The 18,357-nt window shown below is 30.8% G+C and overlaps 1 protein-coding gene across 4 annotated transcripts in view; it reads left to right on the plus strand.

The window, feature by feature from the left end:
• Positions 1 to 1,777: 1,777 nt before the first annotated feature.
• The window catches only part of LOC114330181 (CUGBP Elav-like family member 1), a 1,522,900-nt gene continuing 1,506,320 nt past the window's right edge, over positions 1,778 to 18,357 (plus strand). For 3 of the 4 annotated variants that reach the window (XR_007696141.1, XR_007696140.1, XM_050642756.1), the window contains exon 1: positions 1,778 to 2,045. The gene's annotated coding sequence lies outside the window, so the exon portion shown is untranslated. The remainder of the gene's footprint in view (positions 2,046 to 18,357) is intronic. The other variant, XM_050642757.1, reaches the window with a different exon arrangement.

Below are 18,357 nucleotides of genomic sequence, written 5' to 3' on the forward strand. Positions count from 1 at the left end.
CTATCTACAAATTTACACTGATACGATTAAACAGTAGATAATAGAAAACAATATTTTTTTCTTCTTAGGGTGCCTGTCCGTTCCGAACGTTGGCGATCATTCTTGCTATGGCGATTTCGTTGGTTGCTATACGGAATAGTTGTGTTGAAGTCTTTCTATACCTTGCTCTCAGGTTAGCAAGCCAGGATATTCTTCTTCGTTCTGGGGTCCCTTCAATTTTACCTGGCAAAATGCATTGGAGTAGCTCGTATGTGCCTTGATTTCTCATTATATATCCCAAGTACTGCACCTTATGGTTCTTTACGATGTTGACCAAATCTACGGTTGTGTTCATCTTCCGTAGTACTTTTTCATTGGTGACTTTGTCCATGTCCATGGTATCTTCAAGGTCCTTCTGTACAACCATAGCTCAAAAGCCTGACATTTCGATAGAGTTTCCGCCCCCAATGTCCACGTTCCTACTCCGTATATAAGCACCGAGTACACGTAACATTTAAGGAGGCCTATTTTTGTTTCTAGGGTGAGGTCATAGCTCTTGAACACATAGCTCATAGTGAAGAATGTACTTCTTGCCTTTCCGATGCGACATCTAATCTCTTAGGTATTATCCCATGACTCATTGAATAATAGTTCCCAAGTAGTTGTATAAAACAATAATATTAAATCATAGAAAAATAGTTATTAAAACATATATAAAACATTATATAAAATATAGTAAACACAAACGAGTGTCTTTCTGACATAAATTAAATTTCGAAATTAATTATAGGTCTGGATCCCGCATAAGAAAAAAGTTGATTAATGCAAGATGAAAATTTGTTAATAGTTTACCGGTGTCTAGTCAGACAAACTTTGATATAATATGGGAACACTGGAACAGGGGAAGTTTTAATAGTGGAACACGTTAAAAATTTGGAAGGTCAAACTACGAGAACTTCAAATGTATTTTGTCGGACAGAACTTCCAGTTGATTTGTTGCCCTTTCATTAAATTCTCATCCACAAATCAGACTTTTGTTTATCACAAACTGCGCATTTTAATGAGTGGAACACAAAGGACATGTCAAATGACAGGAATCATGTTGATTAGTAATAGCAATCCGATTTTTGCACGAGACTTTAATGAAAGGGTAACAAATTAATTGGAAGTTCTGTCTGACAAAATACATCTGTCGTTTTCGTAGTCTGACGTTCCAAATTTTTAACCTTTTCCACCATTAAAATTTCCCCTGTTCCAGTGTTCCCATATTAAACTATTAACAAATTTTCAGCTTGCTATTAATCAAACTTTTTTTTCTTATGCGGTATCCAGACCTATTATTAAATCGTCCACTAATTCAACCTTAACAAAATTAAAACATTCTAATTCTTTTTAGATTAAGAAAATTAATTAATAATTAATTTAAGTGTAAATAGTATGCAAGACAAGATAAGAAGCAAATTTAATAGTACTTAATGTGTCGCAGTTATTTTAAGGAAATGTGTTAATATTTATTGCCTCATGTAAAAATTCCTATCCTAAACTCTACTCTAAACAACTATCATCACCATCCGTTTGTCGTGCGGCATAAAAAATGACGCGATTTTTATCGACAACCCCACATCTAATCGCTACCTGAAGACGTTCGAAATCTATCTAACTGTTTTGCCGTCGGGACGTCGTATGTCGTAAAAGACAGAAGAAGAAAAGTCGGACGCAAGCGCCGTTTTCGCTCATTTCCATAACACACCGCCGCGACGTTCTGCTATATGGGAGAAAATACGGGCATCAGTGCACCTCTGATGGGCGTCCCGAACTGACGTCCGTCCTGATACGCATACCGCCGTGACGCCGTCTATTTTGTTTCCGAATACGATGTATCCGAGTCAAAATAATTAACAAAAGGTAGATTAGGTCCGTGAAAATTTGTGATTTTAGTCGATAAGTGATCAAGACTCAAGTGTTGAAAGTCAATTGCATTACAACAGTGAATTTCGTTTGTTTTTGTGTACAGAATAATTATTGTGTAAGCGGCAACAGCTTATTTAGCTGAAAAAATTGAATTAGTAAGAATAATTAACTTTCTTATGTTTACCGCATTGACCATTTTGCTGTAGATTTAACTAATTAATCCTAAACAATAAGAAAATGATCAACATTTGGTTTCTCAACAAGAACTTTACTTATTTTTTGTCCCAAATATTTGCATGTTGTCAATATATTGTTGCTATCAACAAACATCTAGTGGAATCGCAACAACCTTATACTCAATTTTTGTCATATAATAAAATTGGTGACACATTTAGAAAAACTTATAAACAATCAATACTTACTTTTGAGTTAAGTAAAAAATTTAAATTTTTGCTGTAGATTCAACTAATAAATCCTAAACAATAAGAAAATGATTAACATTCGTTTTCTCAACAAGAACTTTACTTATTTTTTGTCCCAAATATTTGTATGTTGTCAATATATTGCTGCTATCAACAAACTTCTAGTGGAATCGCAACAACCTTAGACTCAATTTTTGTCATATAATAAAATTAGTGACATATTTAGAAAAAACTTATAAACAATCAATCCTTACTTTTGAGTTAAGTACAAAATTATATAAATATATACAACCAGTCATAATAATGATACCTACTACCATACAGATTACCAAAAGATACCTTTTGTTACCTAATAGTACATGCCACAAGATCATACAATATGAACACATTTTCCACAGTAATTGTCCTAGTAGGTACTTACTTCAATATTAAAATATTCAGCATTTATTGGAGTTAATAGATTTCATGTTGCTGCTTTTTATGTTTTTTTTTATTTTGCTATAATATGTATATACAAAAATTTCAAAAGTGAAAATTTCTATCAATTAAATCAACTAAAACATACTCCGAAATTACATAAAAACAATAAATAACCACTTACTAAGCAAACCATACAAAAGTGCTGGATGGTTTCTACACATCCTAACAGCAAAAATTTTCAAAATATTTTTTGTTGCGTAAAAAACCACAGAGAAAATTTTTCTTTGCGTCTGACGCATATTATAACTTAAATAATGATTAAATATTATATACTAAATAATCTTAATAAATATATAAATAATCTCATCATAAAGCAATTGTCATCATACTATTTTTTAGGATCTTATGAGCTATAACATACAAACTATTCTGAAATGAAATGAAAGATCAAATAGCAAAGTGTCAAAAACATATTACATACATTCATTTCAATCGCTTTAAAATTATTAATCTTGATCTATTAAAAATTGAAAATCGGATACAACAAAATTGAAAACACAGTTTTAGTTTAAATGTGACGTTATATAAAATAGTACAAAATATATTCAAACTCATCGAATACATCTAGAAATATTTTACTTTCTGACCAAATTCATCATTATATTATTCACATATGCCACAAATGATACGATAATATTCATATTCTAACATCAAAAATGTTATAGAAAATTCTAAAATACATTATTAAATTAACTAAAAAATAAAATATATATTTATCTCTAAACCACTTGTAGAGCTAAGAGTAGTATGGATACACGCTGTTAAATCTCTGTCCGCTTATATTCACTATTGTAAATAGGTGAAAAAAAAAATGAAACTGGTAAGAAATAGAATCCAGATTAAAAAGCATCAAAATCTTAAAATCAGTACTTCCTAAAAACCATAAAATTTTACTTAAAACAAGCATCAGATATGCACAAAAAGGCATAAAAATATTAAACGAACTTAAAATAAAAACCGTTTACAAACATTTATTTTTTTCTTAACCAAAACAAAATAATGGAATAAACAAGATCATCAAATAACATAAAACAAAATTATACAAATTACAAATTTAACTTTTGTAAAAACAAACAAATAACCAAATGTTGGTTTACATGTTTCATTGTAAACATTTTTTTCTTATGACTTAATAGACGCAAAATTTCGAGCCAATGCTTTTTAAACGCATTTATTTTTTTTTCGAATCCTGAGAAAACGAACGATTACTGAAGTAGAAACCGTGGTCAATTCTCAAAGAAATATTAGATGATATTAAAATGGCCAAGAATATGAAGCTTCCGAATAATACTACGAGAGTACAATCTATAATGGGGTTGTCGCTTAAGGAGGTAGGTGAATATTCGAATCCGGAGAAAACTAATAAGTATTTGTGAAAAATTCAAACGCAGAATGAAAGATTACATTATTACCGAGGGACGAAAATCTCTGAGAACTTTTACAATGTTTATTTTAATAAGTTACAGGTGTGAAAAAAAAAGAGAGAATTGAGTGAGATTTTTAATTTGAAATATTTCATTCAAAAGAAACTTGTTTATTCTAAGGAACTTTCGGTCCTCGGTATTAATGTCATCTTCCATTCTGCGTTTATTTTTTTGAAAATACTTATTAGTTTTATAATAATTCGAAAAAAAAAATAAATGTATTTAAAAACCATTGCCTCGATAAGAGCAATTTCACTGTCCAAAATAAATAGTAATACGTTTTTTAGTAGTATTATTAGTAGTAGTATTTTAATATTAGATATTATGTAACTTCAGTAAAAATCGATTTTTATTATCACTAAATATACTCGAAAGTCAAAGCAACGTTAATCTAAAAAAATTTTTTCATGATCACAAATTATGAGTCACTGAGATGCAGTGAAAATAAATTTATACACCTACGTTCAGTGGACAAATCATATTTGATTTGTTGAACATGGTAGGTAATGAAATCGTTGTTACTTTTGGGAATATTAGGGTAGGTCAGTCGCAGATTCAACCGGTAAAGTAAAGATTAATGAGTTTTTAGTTGATGAAATGATAATTCCTACAAATAATTATGGCCGAGTTTTGAAACAGATACGAACGAAAAGAGCAGCCGAATGAATAAATCGAAAAAAATATGCACAAAAAAGGACTTAAAAAATTTCTGGAGTTACCTTATTTATGGTTATTGTCCAAATGGCTATGGCCGAAATGAAAAACTATTGAAAAATTAGATGTCATATAATTTTCTTCTCTGTCATCGCATTCACCTGTCGTATAATAGATTCACGACCATTCTTAGATGTTGGCATTTTGCTAAAATTTAACCCGTGATAACCAAAGTAAAAAATTAATCTACCCCTAAAGAATATTGTAAATAAGATGCGTAGTATATATATCCCTGGTAAAATACTTGGGGTAGTGTATGGTGAAATTTCATGAAGGGCTTCAGATAAAAACATACAACCTATCAAAAGCCAGTAGGTATGGTCGCAAGCTTTACAAATGTCAACAGCTACACATGGGCATGTGAATTTTATTTCCATCATTACTATCACTAAGCAGTGAGAATAAATTGACGATAATACGACAATTTTTCGAAAACTTGTTGCCTGGCAATAGATACGAGAGCTCGGAGGGCTCGAATGACTATTGCCGAATGGAAACAAGTTTGAGAAAAAAAAAATTCTAGCAATATTTTCTTATTTATTCTTCATACCGACAGGTTATTTTTAAATATTGTAATAAACGATATACAAAATTCAAGACTTTGTATAAAAACATTAAGTGAAATTTGTCCCAGTTAATATGATATACATTTTTCAACTTGTCACATATTACTATGTCAAAAATTATTTATAAATACAGTTTTTGTTTTCACCCAACTTTGAAAAAATGTGAAAACCTAGAATTATCCACGTACGTCTGTCCGTCCGTCTGTCTGTCTGTCTGTCTGTCTGTCTGTCTCTGAACACAACTCCTTTGTCATTATACCAGGTAGAATGACAAATGAGGTGTCAAATAAAAGCTTATAATCCAAGGATGGTACTAAAGGTGAGAAATTTTACCGAGGCTGTCTGTCCGCCCGACGGCGAATATAACTCCTCCGTCATTATACCAGATAGAATGACGAATGGGGTGTCAAATGAAAGCTTGTAATCAAAAGATGATACTAAAAGTGATAAATTTAACCTAGACTGTCTGTCCGTCTGTCCTTCCGACCGTGAATATAACTCCTCCGTCATTATACCAGGTAGAATCACAAATGGGGTGTCAAATGAAAGCTTCTAATCCAATGATGGTACTAAAAGTGAGGCATTTGACCTAGGCTGTCCGTCCGTCTGTCCGTCCGCCCGTGAATATATCTCTTCCGTCATTATACCAGGTAGAATGACAAATAAGGTGTCAAGTCTTTCTACCTTTAGGTGTAAGGCGGGTGGAATCGAGTTTGGCATTGTAGTCTCCATGCTTTCCGATCTTGTGTTAAGTTTCTTGCACTTTCCAATGTCAATCCCTTCTTCTCGACTTATTTCCTGATTTCATCTACCCACATAACTCTTGGTCTTCCTTTTTGTTTTTCCCCTGCACTCTTGTTTCGAACACTCGTTTTGTTAGCCTCTCGTTCGACATTCTACACGTGTGCCCGAATCATATAAGTTGTCCCTCTACTATTTTTTCATTGATTGGTTCTAGTTTAGGTTTTGTCTAATTGTTTCTTTCCGTATTTTGTCTGTCCTCTTTCCGTTTGCTATTTTTCTCAGGAACATCATTTCCATAGCATTGACTCTAGATTTTTGTCTCTCCGTGAGTGTCCATGTCTCGCTGCTATACATGATTGTTGGTCTAACTATTGATTTAACAACTGCCGTTTTTTACTTTCTCCGGTATCTCTTTTTTCCCAAAAAATGTTGTTTTCATTGTGTTAAATAATCTTCCTGTTCGTCCCATTCTCTCGTTAATTTCCATGTCTTGTTTACCATTTGATTCGATTATTACTCCTAGGTATTTAAAATATTCCACTTGCTCTAGTTATTTCCCGTCTAATTCTATTGCGTGTGTCTTCCTCGTATTTGAAATTATCATTGTTTTGGTTTTCTCTGTATTAATTTTCATATTTCTATTTGAAAGTTCTTCTTGTAGGATTTCAAGATTGCTCTGTAAGTCTTCTCTGTTTTCTGCTATCAATACCATGTCGTCTGCAAATAGTAGCTCCGATAGTTGACTCCGTTTCATTTGCCAGTATCCTAATGTTAATTTTCTCATTCTTCTCTTGGCTTAAAAAGGCTAAAGATGGTACTAAAGGTGACAAATTTGACCTAGGCTATCTGTCCGTCTGTTCGTCCGACCGCGAATCTAACTCCTCCGTCATTATACCAGGTAGAATGACAAATGAGGAGTCAAATGGAAGCTTATAATCCAAGGATGTTACTAAAGGTGATAAATTTGACCTAGGCTGTCTGTCCGTCCGCCCGTCCGACCATGAATATAACTCCTCCGTCATTATACCATGTAGAATGACAAATGAGGTGTCGAATGAAAGCTGATAATCCAAGAATTGTACTAAAGGAGGGAAATTTGACCTATGACTTCTGGATTTAGAAAAGTAACCAGAAGTACTGTTTAAAGTCACCGAAATAGTATAAGCGATATATCATTCGACGTGCCTTAGCAAGATGAGAAAAAATGTAAAATTTTAATTTTAATATCATTTAAAAAGTTCTAACCAGAAGTGCCATTATAGTCGCAGAAATAGTACATGTAACACGTTAATCAAAGCGTATTGAAAAGTTGAGTTTGAGTTTTTAATCATTCTGGTTTTGAAATAATTTCGGTTTAAACAATGATGGCCCAAAGTTTAGTAAAAATGACACAAAATTAGTAAAATCGTATATATATCGACGTAAAGATACACGAAGAGTTCAAATATCGACTTCCATTTCAACTTTCGATTACTTTGGGTGAAAACCTAGGACTTACGAAGTCCAATTACTTGTTATTCATAAAGTAAGCTTACCGATGTACACTCGAGCGCTTTAGATTGCCGATTTGTGTTGTTCTCGTGACAATTTGACATTAGTTGCAGAACTAAAAGTTTATTATGCTTCATTTCCTTAACTGCAGCAGTTGTCAAAACTAGGAAACTCGTTTTAATTAAACAAAAACAAAATACCTAAAAATCTTCGCAGTATAAGAATCTATGTAGAATATTCCCTGTATAACAAAAATCTAATTGGACAGAATTATGTTGAAACACGTGATAAAAAATCTTACTACACGATTGGAAGTTAAAAAATATTATTGATACACCCTTAACAACGTATGTTAAATTATGAGAACCCCTAATGAATTAAGGGCACCTCATTATTGTAGATAACTATTGTAATAGCATATCTTTAACAAGTTACTTATAGGATCACAAAACATATCTATGTGAAAGTTTAAGAGGATCGGTACGTATTTTCGGCTGCAATGCTATTCAAATGGGGATTCATTTTTTTCGAATCCTGAGAAAACTAATAAGTATTTTTGAAAAATTTAAATGTAGAATGAAAGATTACGTTATTAGCGAGGGCCGAAAGTCCCTGAGAACTTCTATAATGTTTATTTTAATAAGTTACAGGGGAGAAAAACTAGGAGAAAATGTAGTGTGATTTTTAATTTCAAATATCTCATTCGAAAGAAACTTCTTTTATATTTTAAGGGACTTTCGGCCCTCTATAATAATTTAGTCTTTCATTTTTTGTTTAAATTGTTTAAAAATATTTATTAGTTTTTTCGGGATTCGAAAAAAAATGGACACCATGTCCGTGGAAATCGAACATTCGCTATCTTTGTCATACAACGCACTCATTCGAATATAATGTTATGACAAGACTCAAGACAGTGACAAGTAGAGATGTGTCTGACCCGCAATTTTGATATAGCAGTTCATTCTGCTACTGCTTTTTAACGCTTTTACGATGATAATAAAATCAATCAAAGAGTTATTTATTAAATAGTATTGATAGTGTATTTGAAAAATAATAATTGAGTTAAGGCGTACAATTAATATAAAGTTATTTATTGTTTATATATTATTTATGGAAAATCCAGGTATTTCAAGTCATTAAGGTTCAAATAAAAGTATTATTTTATAATAGTTTGTTCCGATAACCGTAAATAGGTACGAGTTTAGCTATACAGTAAAGTGCCCATGGTGGCATATAATGTAGTAAATGCTAATGCTTCAAGTACGTACTACATTTTTGAAGATTTTACTACACTTAAAAAGCATATTTGCTTTTCTCCGTAGTATTTGCTACTATTTACCAGCCTACATAGAAGAATGTACTACGTTTTTGAAGTATGTGCTTGTTTAGTAATATTTTGCTTCAGTTTAAGTGAAGTTGGAGGGTGGACGTCTTCGGCGTAGGTATTTTTTGTTACAATATGGCAGATGAATGTGTGTCATAGAAAAATTTACAAACTAAGAAGAAGATTCTTAAGTTTTGGGGTCATTCTTTTATCAAATAAAATTTAATAATTGTGAAGAAGATTAACAAATAACAATTATTCATTTTTATCCTCGCGTAACTCTTTTGTCGCTTCGGATCTGAGTCACTCATTTTTACTCATGTACATCATCATCATCATTCTCTTTGCCTTATCCCTATGCGGGGTCGGCTTCCCTAATTGCATTTCTCCACACAATTCTATCCTGGGTCATATCAATATTAATCCCCTTTACCATCATGTCCTGCCTAATCGTCTTCCCCCACGTCTTCTTTGGTCTTCCTCTCCTACTCCTTCCAGTAATCTGCACTTCAGCTACTCTTCGTATTGGATGATTAACGTCTCGACGTTGAACATGACCAAACCATCTCAACCTATGCTCTCTCATTTTGGCATCAATTGGTGCCACACCTAGACTTTCCCTAATATACTCATTTTTAAATTTATCCTTTCTTTTTACTCCACTCATCCATCTAAGCATTCTCATCTCCGCCACATGCATTCGTTGTTCCTCTTTCATTTTCACTGCCCAACATTCAGTTCCATACATAATTTTTACTCATGTACAATTCTAATAATTTGGTACGTAAAAATGTGAATTCACAAATCACAAGCACATGGAAAACTAATTATATCACGATTGGTGTAATGCAGACAAGGCTGGCGCTACGCTTTGTAGTGATCATAGTAATAAATCATTTGATGTGATCATTTGAGATCACCACAAACATATCTACAATCCGCAAAAATTTCCAACAATCCAACATATTATAGTTTACTCCTTTAAACGAGAATAAAATTAATTGCGAAAATTATTGGTTTACCGATAGATTTTATAGATCATATTTTCACTATAAATTCAAAATTAATTTGAAAAATACAAAAGTAATTAATTTGATTTATGTAAAAATACTTACTTCAATTGAGCTAACCTTCTATTTCTTCGCTTTTCAGTAACACATTTCTTGTAACAACGTCCCATATTTTAATTTGCGTAAATAAAGGAATAAATAAAGTCTTTATAAATTAATTGAGTAATACTACATTTATACAACGCAGTTCTTCACATGTTCAAACCTTATCTAAGCGTTCCATGGTAACAGGACATTATTAAAATAACTTTATCCATTTTTTTTTGCTTTTCGACTATTTGTATAGTATATAAATAATGGTAACCACTGAATACATAATTAGTGAAAAAATAATCCTATCATTTATACAAGTAAAGGTTATCCAAGAACATTCAAAAACTGAATGAAACCGAAATAGCCATCTCTACCTTTCTAATGACAATATCACTCTCAACCTAATGTTTACATCTGCTGTTTCCATACCAGTGAGAATTTTACTACACCTAATTTGCCGTGTAAAGACAGAAAAAGTAGGGATAGCCGTAAAATATTTGCGAATTATGTGCCCATAGCCTTAGGGAAAAACATAGTGGATTTGCCATATTTATAATATAACAATATCTAAGTTACAGAAAGTAGGAGTAATCTCAAGGCAAAAGAACTAAACATGTTCATACGTATTTTAAAAACTGATAAGAATTTTTGTTTAGATTGTTTTAAATTGAGGCCTGTAGAATAAAAACCTGCTAGATCCATGTTTTGACATTTTGTAAGGAGGCTAAAAAAACATTAAAAATATAAATTTTCCAAAAATTATCCGGCATTTCTCAATCAAAGGGGCAACAATAAATATCATAAAATTGCACACTAATTTGTCATTTATCTGCACGCCCTTTATATCTTCAGAAATTTGTACTTTTAGTTTTGATTTAGCAGAACAAAAAATTTTGGATTTAGCAGGTTTTGATTCTGATAGGCTCAATTAATCCATTACACATTAAATTGGTTAAATTTATAAAGAATTTTTATATTATAATATATCTCATAAATATTATATTATTATATTTTCGTTTCTATTTACAAATGATAATTATTTTTGTTCATTAGCATCAATTGCATAAACTACTAATTGTTATTAGAGACATGTTACATTAAGGTAAAATTACTTAATTCATTTACAATAGATTAAAAAGTTAAGTCTCTTTAAGGAAATTTACAATACTGATTATGTTAGAGTTTTCGTCTAATAATGTCTGTATATTATTATTAATTAATATTTTATTATGTTTTAATTGTCACTTTGTCCTTCTCTTATAATACATCAAACTAAGAGTAGGTACTATGTAATAATTTACAAAGTTTTTTTCAATCTCAAAGTTGATGGTTATTAAAACTCGCTCACTTAAAAGGTTTTTAGATGCTGAAAAACTCCTTTCTGCATCAACAATGATTATGGTGCATATTTAAATATTTCCTGCCAATCCTAAAACATTTTGTTTAAAATGTTTGAACACCTTCATTCTTGAGCATTTTATTTAAATGTTGGGCAAAAATTGTCCAGTTTTTTCCGAAATACTACCAATGGCCTCGTCATGTCAATAATGAACTCTTTATATGTTAATCCTTGTTTCACGAGAGACCTTATCGTGTCCATCAAAAAACTAAAAAGAAGCTAAATTTTGTTTGTATCAAATAGTTTAAGACCGTTCACCAATCTTAATAGGCCTTGCTAACTGATTTGGATAGGACACAAACAACTTTTTTTAAATTTTCAGATTACAGCATCTATCCAGGTGCCCAAGTGTTCAGCTGCTTGGAGCGTATTAAATATCCTGTCGTTGGTAGTTCTTCATCACGAAGTCCCATTCATAGTTAAATTTACAACATAATATTCCACAAGTGTCCGTCGTTTCATGCACTGTAAACCCAAAACCGTAACAAATAGCTACTAATTAGTTAATTATGTCTTGAACAGTTTCATCGTACACAAAGATAACATACTTTTTTCAAAGTTTGCTTTCGTCTGATACATATGCCTTACAATAATTTTCCAAAGACTGCGTGAAACAATTATTCTGAAATTTATTTAAAGCTATAATATTATCCCTACTAAAATCACAATAAAGATGAACTATAAATAAACAAACAAAACACGTTGAATGTTCGAGGAGCACTCCCAAATCATGATTTACAATGTATATACAGTCGGAAAAATGAAAGAATACCCATGAACGAACATATAAAACACGCTGTGTTTTCCTGTCACCGTGTCACAAAGAAAATTGTCCAGTGCAAGTACATGTAACAATAATTATTACATGTACCGGGTGTCCCAATAAGAATGACTCTCGGCCATATCTCAGGAACCGTTTATACTACAGCTTTGGGAAAAAAAATTTATAACAAAAGTTACCTCGGGAAAAGCCTGGAAATTATTTTCATAATTGTAAGTCCACCGCTAGAGGGCGTAACTAAATACCAAAAATTTAAAAATCAAAATTTTACAAAATTTGCCTAATGAAAGGGCACGGAAAATCTGGTCATCGTATTCTTCATAAAATTCTGCACATATTTGATTTCACAAGTATAAGTCTGCCTTTGCAAATAAGAGGTGGGGGTGAGTGGGAACCTTGTTATGAAAAAATGGCTGTAAGTCCGGTTCTGCTAAATCGATTTTTGCAAATTTGGTCTCGATGAAAACAGCTCTTTTTCGTCCATGTAAAAGTTATAATTTCAAAACAGCCTAGTAAGTAATATACCAGCTAGGAGGCGCTATTTTATTTTTTTCGGAAATATAGTTTTTTTTTGGAAAATATTAAATACAAGTACGCATTTTTAATCCTGTATTACAAAATTAGACCAAAATAACAACAGGATAGCGAAAACCGCATGTCGATACCTTTTTTCTATCTCGAGATATCTTAAGAAACGTATAAATTAGAAACATAGCTGATACTGTTACCGGTAAACGAAGTTCAGGAAATCAAAATGGATGCAAGTAGTGTGCTATGGAAAAAAATTAGAGGGTAGCACTTGCGGAGTGCCGACAGACGTGAATATTTCCTATAGATTCGATTATATTCCGTTCGAATCAATTCGATTCCATTCGATTAGATTTAATTTTATTTAAGAATATACCAATTAGGTTTATAATTTAATTTATAGTATATACCCAATTTAATACACAATATTATAAATATGATTTGTCAAACATAGCAAAGAGTTTGAAAATCTTACAATCACCATGAGGCGTTATGGCGATTGTGAGATTTTTAAAATTTTTGCTACGTTTGACAAACTGTACTGGTGATTTTATCCGTTAATTTTAGGATTAATAAAATTTAAAAAAAAAATTATTTCAAATTTGATAGTGAATTTAATTATTATGTATTATATAAAATAAATAAAATGTTCAAAAATACAATTTGAGGATATGTAGGTTAAAAGGAATAATGTATTAACCACTTTATAAAGGTCACTTTTGTATAGGGCCTCCCCTTTAACGGGAGTACCTATCTAATAATAAACGAACTCTTCCATGCATTATTTACGATTCAAATTTACACGAAGTATTTACTATCCTTCATCAGTAATTAAATTTTTCGCCAAATTGAAAATAATATTGGTTATTTTATTAAGAAAAATAATTTAAAGCTTTATGTAACTTTATATTTATTAATCCTGAAATTAACGGGTAAAATCACTAATATATATTATTTATTAAATTGGGTATATGTATATTATGTATATCTATTAAATTATAGGCATAATATATATATATATATATATATATATATATATATATATATATATATATATATATATATATATATATATATATATATATATTAAATAAAATTAAATCTAATCGAATGTAATCGAATTGAATCGAACCGAATATAATCGAATCTATAAGAAGTATTCACTTCTGTCGGCACTCCGCAAGTGCTACGCTCTATTTTTTCCACAGCACACTACTTGCATCCACTTTGTTTTCCGGAACTTTGTTTACCGGTGACAGCATCAATTATGTTTAAAATTTACACGTTTCTTCAAATATCTCGAGATAGAAAAAAGGTATCGACATGCGGTTTTCACTATTCTGTTGCTATTTTGGTCTAATTTTGTAATACAGAATTAAAAATGCATACTTGTATTTAATATTTTCCAAAAAAAAACTAGATTTCTGGAAAAAATAAAATAGCGCCTCCTAGCTGGCATATTACTTATTAGGTTGTTTCGAAATTATAACTCTTACATTGACGAAAAAGAGCTGTTTTTAACGAGACCAAGTCTGCAAAAATCTATTTAGCAGAACCGGACTTACAGCCATTTTTTCATAACAAGGTTCCCACTCACCCCCACCTCTTATTTACAAAGGTATACTTAAACTTGTGAAATCAAATATGCGCAGGATTTTATGAAGAATACGATGATGTAATTTCCAGTGCCCTTTCATCAGGCAAATTTTGTAAAATTTTGATTTTTAAATTTTTTATATTCAGTTACGCCCTCTAGCGGTGGACTTACAATTATGAAAATAATTTCCAGGCTTTTCCCGAGGCAACTTTTGTTATAAAATTTTTTTCCCCAAAGCTGTACTATAAACGGTTCCTGAGATATGGCCGAGAGCCATTCTTATTTGGACACCTGGTACATGCGCTGGCCAATTTTTTGTGTGACATGGTGACAGAAAAATACAGCGTATTTTATATGTTCGTTCATGGGTATTCTTTCATTTTTCCGACTGTATGTACATTGTAAATCATGATTTGAGAGTGTACATTGTGATTTACAACGTGTCTTGGCTTGTTTATTTGTAGTGCATCTTTATTGCGATTTTATTATGGATTGTACCATGGCTCTATATAAATCAAAATTAAACCACAATTGTTAGCTGTACTAAGAAGTTAATACCAAGGTTTCGGTAAGGTTGGATTGTTTCGACTTAGCTTTGCATGTTTCAGATACTCTTGGTCCAATTATTGTAAATATATAAATAAATAAATAAATACTTTATTTTCCTTTAGACAGAAAGAGTCTGTATAGAATTTGTCAAAAGTAATACATTAAGTAAATATAACAAACTAAACAATTTCACTACACAAACTGACAATGAAAATACATTTAAAATTGAAGAAATTCTTCAACCGAATAAAAAATGTGTGTCATCAGAAATTCCTTTAAATTTAGTTTAAAGCTTTCTTCTAGTTATATGTCCAAAATATCTCAATATATTTTGGTTGATAGTTGTGGTGAGTCTAGTTTTTATGTTAAGTTCAGCTAATATTGAATTATTTGTGCGATGTGCGGTTCATGGTATGCGCAACATTTTTCGGTGATCTACATTTCAAATACCATTAGATGTTTTGGTGGTCCAAGTCTCTGAAGCGTAGGTGGCGATAGGAAATATTAACGCTCGAACAAGGCGTAATTTTGTATTTTTTTTGTAATGTCAGTATTCTTCCATATTTTTGTGAGTTTGGCTGTTGCCGATCTGGCCATTATAATGCGTCTACGGATCTCGTCTTCGCATCCTCCACTGTTAGTAATAACGGAGCCTAAGTAATTAAATTATCTGACCACTTCGTAACCTGCCAAGTTTCTTATCTCCGTTTGATTGTTTCTGATTCTATCGATGATCATTACTTTGGTTTTCTGTATATTTATTTTCAAACCATATAGTCTAAGAGCTAGAGCCGAAAAATCATCGTCATAAATAATATGGAGTTTGGCATGTGAAATGTGTCTATTGTAGATTGATAATTATGACCCCTTTCAGGCTGACACCTCAGTGGATACAGTAGCAATAAGGGATGAAAGGGGAAAGTTAGTGTAGTCTTTAAAGGTTTTCACCTCCTATTTTGTTAAACCTTCATCGATTTGCATGAAAATTGGTGACTAGTTAGAGCATACCCCAAGAAATAAAAATGATTTGGTGCCAACTTGCACTTTTACCCTGGGGTGGATACCACCCCTTCTCGGGCGTGAAAACTATTTTATTAAAAATAACCCCACAAATTGATAGAGGGACAAATTATAAATAAAATTTTTTATATCATGTTATTACAATAAATCAATACTTTTTGAGTTATTAAAGATCAAAGATTTGTCTGTTTCAGAGCACATGCGTGAAGTTACGGATGATAAAAAGAACATATTAATTAATTGTATGTTACTGAAATATTATTTTTATATTATTTCGATATTATAAATTTAGCAAGTATATTTAGTGTATTCGAATATGTCAAATGTACCCATTATTGGACACACCCACTTTCTGGAAATATTCAGTTTATATTGATAGAAAAAAATCAATTATATATCGAAATAATATAAAAATAATATTTTACAAACATACAATTAATTAATATGTTCTTTTTATCATCCGTAACTTCACGCACATGCTCTTAAATAGACAAATTTTTGATCTTTAATAACTCAAAAAATATTGATTCATTTAATAACATGATATAACAAATTTTACTTAAAATTTGTCCCTCTATCGATTTGTGGGGTTATTTTTGATACAATTGTTTTCACCCGCTGGAAGGGGTGGTATTCACTACCAGGGTATAAGTGCAAGTTGGCACCAACTCAGTTTTATATCTTGAGGTATGCTCTAACTAGTCACCAATTTTCATGCAAATCGATGGAGGTTTCACAAAATAGGAGGTGAAAATCTTTAATGACAGCACTAACTTTCCCCTTTCATCCCTTATTGCTATTTCTAGGGGAGTGCATATAGATTTTCACTTCGGAAAAAATCAAACAAGATAAAACTTTTTGTAATTTCATTAAAAAATGTTAATAAACAACATATCAAAAAGTTCTACTCGAGAAGCGGGTGCTTTATTTTTTATTAAAATAATTAACTACGAAGTTTGATGTTTTTTTAAATAACTCCGAAAATATAAATTTTAGAACAAAACTGACTTGACCATTGAAAAATTCAGAAAATTTTACAAAAAAAAACCTATATAAATAATTTTCTAAAATTAAATCTGTATCTTGTATAATTTTTTATTTATAACGCTAAAGTCACCCTTCTCACAAACATTGGCACACTGTAAACTAGGTTACGCGAAGTGCACGGTTGAGTTTTTTTAATGTAATTCTTTAACTGATGGATTAAATGAAATCTTACTAATTGAACCTAAAAGAAGAATAAATAAGCTATCTTATGGTTATAATAAAAAGAAATAATATTTATGGGCATAAGTACGGTGGGGGCGGAAAGTGAGCCTTACATGCATTTTGTTTAAAAATGATTTAAAAATGTGTAACTAATACAATTTTTCTTATAAAACCCTCTATTTTGCACAATTTACCTTTCAAGAATCCTGCTAAATGATGTTTTATTAAAAAAATCTCAAAAATTTAATTCAAATCATATGACGTCTTAAAAAATGTAATTTTTGAAATCTTCGTAGTTTTATAGAATTACAACCACTTTAAGACGGTATTACTCAAGTTTGAACAAATCTATTAGAGTTTTATAAGTGTTATTTTAAAGATTAGGATGTAATCTTTAAAATGCACTGAAACATTTTTTTTAACAATAAAATATACTATTTCTTTTTAAGAAAATTAAGAAAGATAACAAAAATGTAATACCTACAAAAACCGAAAATTATTTTAAATAATTATTTATTATATTAAATATATTATATTAAATATTATTTATATAAAGTGATCAAAACTTTTTCTGTAAAACTTACCTAAAATACATTTATGTAATAATAAACTTCAACAATAATAAATGTTCAGCAAAAAAATTTTTTTTAGCTCTTATACAGTATGTCTGCGTAACTTGGAACCTATTGATAACTTTTTTATTATCGGTTTTACGGAAAAAAGTTATTCCCTATAAAAGACTCTGCATCGTATATAATATAAGATGCAATCATCAAATATCAAATTCAATGAATTTTATACGAGGTATGTCAAAAAATATGAATTTCACTCAAGAGTAAAGTATCGTTAATTTCACAATATCGAAAATTGTTATTAAGAAAAGTTGTTTGGAATTAAAACATTTGTTTTAGTGTTCAATTACATCCTTCTAATAATATTGTGAATAATAAAGGCACTTAACTCCTAAGAAAAATTTATATTTTTTACATACCTCGTATAAAATTAAAAAAGTTTAATATCTGATGGTTGTATCTTAGATTTTAGACCAGAGAGAGCATTTTATGAAGAATAACTTTTGTTCGTAAAAGTGATAATAAAATAGTTAGCATAATTGTA

Source organism: Diabrotica virgifera, chromosome 2 (genome assembly GCF_917563875.1).
Source record: "Diabrotica virgifera virgifera chromosome 2, PGI_DIABVI_V3a".
Classification (NCBI taxonomy): Eukaryota; Metazoa; Arthropoda; class Insecta; order Coleoptera; family Chrysomelidae; genus Diabrotica; species Diabrotica virgifera.